This window comes from Suricata suricatta, chromosome 17 (assembly GCF_006229205.1).
Source record: "Suricata suricatta isolate VVHF042 chromosome 17, meerkat_22Aug2017_6uvM2_HiC, whole genome shotgun sequence".
Lineage (NCBI taxonomy): Eukaryota > Metazoa > Chordata > Mammalia > Carnivora > Herpestidae > Suricata > Suricata suricatta.
In genome coordinates this window covers 54,975,411-54,979,855 of record NC_043716.1, presented here as the reverse complement: position 1 = coordinate 54,979,855, position 4,445 = coordinate 54,975,411, and the positions used below count along the sequence as shown (strand labels likewise).

The following is a 4,445-nucleotide window of genomic DNA, read 5'->3' as shown; positions in this document are numbered from 1 at the left end:
TATATCACTAAGCAAAGAGGGGATACAAAACGCATAGACCTCTTTTTATTATAAATAGCCGGCCAAGAGAAACTGGAAGCTTCAAAAAATTCAGTATCTTTTGGTCTTAATCAAATCGGATCAACATTATCAGGTTAGTCCTTGTTTGGTGGAAAGCAAACCAAAGGAAAATGAAAAAGCATTTTTTAGAAAGTGAATACAACATTCTCTAGGCATTTTCAGATCAAACAGACACCAATGAAATACAGATGTAAAAGCAGTGATAAATGAAGACTGTCAGAATGAATAATAAAAAGAAGATTCAAAAGATTCAAAGCCAGGGTTAGATTCTTTGTTTTTAACTATTACTTAAAATGAGAGTCATTTGCATCGTAAAAAGTTTGCTGCTGCTGTAAAACGTACCACCCCAAAAGAAAATAAACTTACCTTTGGTTTTTTGATCAGCAGCCTGAAAAAAAAAATCAGAAACTCTTTAGGAATAATAATGTGTAGCATGTGCATATCTACGAAAGTTTATAAGCAGACTTTAATACTGGAAATTTTAAAAACAAGTTTTTGTCCAGGTGATTTATTAGAACTTACTAATGGGAAAATGTGTAATTGTCTACATGCTATTATACGCCAACAGTGACCTCCACGCCAAAAACCCCTCACTTATCTGGAAGCTCATCTGAGCTCTGTATTTTATTTATTTGTTTACGTTTTTTATTTACTTTTGAGAGACAGAGACAGTGCGAGCAGGTGAGGGTCAGAAAGAAAGGGAGACACAGAATCGGAAGCAGGCTCCAGGCTCTGAGCTGTCAGCACAGAGCCCGACACAGGGCTCGAACCCATGAACCTTGAGATCACGACCTGAGCGGAAGCCGGACGCTCAACCGACTGAGCCACCCAGGCGCCCCTGAGCTCTGTATTTTAATACAGACTAAAAGGTACACAGTTTAAATCACAAGATACATTAAATTAGGCACGAACAACAACAAATGGCATAACTTGGTGTACTAAATGCCATAAAATTCAAGTGCGACTGTAAGGTTTACAGTAGAACTTTTAATTTTTAACATTTACTAGGGCGCCTGGGGGGGGCTCAGTCAGTTGAGCATCCGACTTCAGCTCAGGTCTTGATCTCACTGAAGGGTTCAGTCCCCGCATCCAGCTCTGTGCTGGCAGCTCAGAGTCTGGAACCTGCTTCGGATTCTGTGTCTCACTCACTCTCTGCCCCTCCCCAGTTCACGCTCTCTCTTTCTCAAAAGAAGTAATCGTTCTAGTCAAAAATGAGATTGTTGTAAGAGAAACAAATAAATAGGATCAGACATCAAAAAAAAAACGTTAAAAAAACTTAAAACCCATTTACTAACAGGATTGGTAAAAGGACACTGGCCAAACCTGCGAAGCCGACCCCTCATGTCCCTAATAAACTTGGTGACGTGGCCCTTTCCTCGCCCCCCAGACACAAGTGCCCGGGACGGGGCGCCGTGCATGGAGGAGTGTGGACGCTCTTTACAAGCAACAATGAAAATGTGACTCCTTTCAAACACAGTGCTGCCATTTCTGGCTCCTGAGGACAGACACTCTGGCTGTCACCCCGTACTCATTTTGCTAGTGTCACATCTGGTTTTTGCTCATCGCAGATTTTGCCTATCGATTTTTCGAGGTCATCAAATGAACCTCGGTAAGGTAATGGCTGAGATGACGCAGATGAGGCCCATGGGGGCTGTGGTCAATGAGGTGGTGGTTCCGGCCAAACCTTTTTCTGAGCACCTTCCTTCTTTTTCTTTTCTTCCTGCTTTTTCTTTTTCTTTTCTTCCATCAAACGTTCCTCTTTTTGTGTTGCTTGTTCTTTCTCCCTGTTAGACATAAAGAAGGACGAGATTAGCAGGAAGGCCACTTTAACCCAGCCAGTACGCAGAAGGCCCTCGGAGAAGAGGCGCCAACCCTGGGTGCATTGTTGCCCGAGCGCGTCAGCGGTCCAGCGGCTGTCCACCGGCCGGCAGGTCAGACACCGCCTTCCAGAAGGCAGCGTGCTAGGTACTAAGGGCGCGCGCGCAGCAGGACACCGGCCCGCGGCCCAGGCCCGGAGCTGCGTCTCAGCCACGCCGCCAGAACTGCAAACTCCTGGGTTCCACCCTAGCCCAACCAAATCAGAACCTTCGGAGAGGATTCTTTTATAAAAATTTTATTTTTTTATTTTTGAGAGAGAGCTCGAGAGAGAGGAGGGAGGGACAGAGCGAGGGAGACAAGGAGTCTAAAGCAAGCTCTGCTCTGTCAACATGGAGCCGCTGTGGGGCGTGAATGCTCCCGCCGTGAGACCATGACCCGAGCTGAAATCAGGGGTCAGCCACGTAACCGGAGCCACCCAGGTGCCCCCAAAGCAAAGATTCCTACGCCGCGTGCTGAGCTGCCACAAGGCTCCGCGGGAACACAGCTCAGTCACACAACTCACAACTCGGGAGGGTCTGCAAGAGCATCCGGCTGCCGTGGCGTCCTGTGCCACCCGCTCACTGCGGGGCAGCTCCAAACAAACCTCCCCGTGCTGGGCGGGAACCGGGCCGGTTCCTTAAAGACAGCTCCCTTCCAGTGGGCACAGCTGAGCGTGTAGCCAGCTACGAAGACACCAGTGACCACCCTGGTCATGGGCCAGAAAGGGGGGTCCCTCAGCAACCTTGCAGCACGTGGCCTAGTGTCACCGGCCCGTGACCCTTTTGACAGACACACCGTGTGCTCCAGGCCTCCCGCCGCACCGCTACTCCGTCCCCAGCACGTCCACCCGGCCGGCCTGCCACCAGGAGGGCTGCCGCCAGGGCCGACTCCCAGTGCTCCCCGTGCTCCCAGTGCTCCCAAGCGGCCCTGCGCCTGGCTTCTGGGCCGTGGCTTTCCCAGCACTTCCCGGGGCCCAGCACCCGCGCATTCACTGCCCTGGACAAGCCAGGGAGGGCTGGGCCACCCGGTGGGCCCCAGCTGCACCCCCTTCACGGAGTCTGAACCCCAGCCTCGCTCGCTCGGGCATCTCCTGCAGCCCGAGGTGCCGTTCGCTCTCTGCGGGGACTCGTCTTCCATCGCAGCCTCCTTCTCCTTCGGAAGGAAGCTGGCGTGTCTACGGGACCCGGCCGGGGCTCTCTCCCGCCTGGTCCCACACAGATGCTGCGGGAAAGAGGAGTCCCCAGACTAAACAGAAGGAGCAGCGAGCACAGAAACCTCAGGGAAACCTCATCCAAGCATACATTCATGTTCTGAATGCACGGATTTTGAGGGTTTCATTTGTAAGTGTGTTTTATATATATATATATTATATATATATATATATATATATAACATATATATATATAATATATATAGCTACATGCGTAAGAATTTCAACCTGTCAGATTGCACATGTTTGAACCCTATCATAATAAACATAATTCAAGTCAGCACGATATGGGTGGGGGATCCTTAGAGAATATTCTTCTTTATTTTTTGATTTAATTTTTATTTTTTTAAACATTCATTTTTGAGAAACAGAGACAGACAGACTATGAGCAGGGGAGGGTCAGAGAGAGAGGGAGACAGAATCTGAAGCAGGCTCCAGGCTGTCAGCACAGAGCCCGACGCGGGGCTCGAACCCCCAAACTGTGAGATCATGACCTGAGCCGAAGTTGGATGCTTAACCGACTGAGCCCCCCAGGCGCCCCGAGAACATTGTTTTTAAAGAAGGAGAGTACGTTTATCAAGTTCGGGAAATGGCTGCTATTCATTATTTCGGATGACACCTTCCAGGAACATTTTTGTGCTGGAAGGTGTAGCGACACGAAGGAATCTGCACTTAGGCACTCTTCCCAAGTCCAGGGAGGCCTGTGGGCGATGGTGGGCACCGGCAGTGGCGCTACATCATCATGCTGCGGCCACACGCTTGGGAGAAAGTGAATAAATAAAAACCAAGCCGTGGTTGGTTCCCTACCTCTACTGTTACATTTTCTTAATCTACAGTATGATGAAGGCCTTAAATTATCTTCAGTTATTAAACTTAATGAAATAGGCAGGTATGGGTACACTTTAAAAAGGTATTCAACTGAAGTGAAGTAAGGATGATTGCTTAAGTCTACTGCTCGGACAAAGCAGTTAGCGCCGGCTACCCCCCCCCCCCCCCCCCCCCCCCCCCCCCCCCCCCCCCCCCCCCCCCCCCCCCCCCCCCCGCCAGCCGCACAGCGAAGGCCTCACTGTGAGCGTCACACAATGTTGTGAAGAAGGGGCCCGTGGAGCCCACGCCCGCTGCCAGACCTCACGGCAGTACACCGGGCTCGACTCAGGCGTGTGCTCCCTGGTAAAGTTCTATCTGATTTCCCCCCTGAACAGTAATTTCTTCTATTTCTCCAGCACACAGTTATTGCCATTTCTCACTAACATTTTTTTAAAAAATCAACATTTTAAATGTGAGTGTGATTTAAATGTGATTTAAAAATCACATCTTT

General features: G+C 49.4%; 1 protein-coding gene across 7 annotated transcripts in view; it reads right to left on the bottom strand.

The window, feature by feature from the left end:
- The window catches only part of TNRC6C (trinucleotide repeat containing adaptor 6C), an 80,256-nt gene extending 78,472 nt beyond the window's left edge, over positions 1-1,784 (bottom strand). For 5 of the 7 annotated variants that reach the window (XR_003904526.1, XM_029927993.1, XM_029927995.1 and 2 more), the window contains exons 1-2: positions 1,745-1,784; positions 427-448 (exon numbers count right to left, since the gene is read on the bottom strand). The gene's annotated coding sequence lies outside the window, so the exon portion shown is untranslated. Of the gene's footprint in view, positions 1-426; positions 449-1,744 lie in introns of those variants that run through there. The other 2 variants (XM_029927994.1, XM_029927997.1) reach the window with 2 other exon arrangements.
- Positions 1,785-4,445: the final 2,661 nt, after the last annotated feature.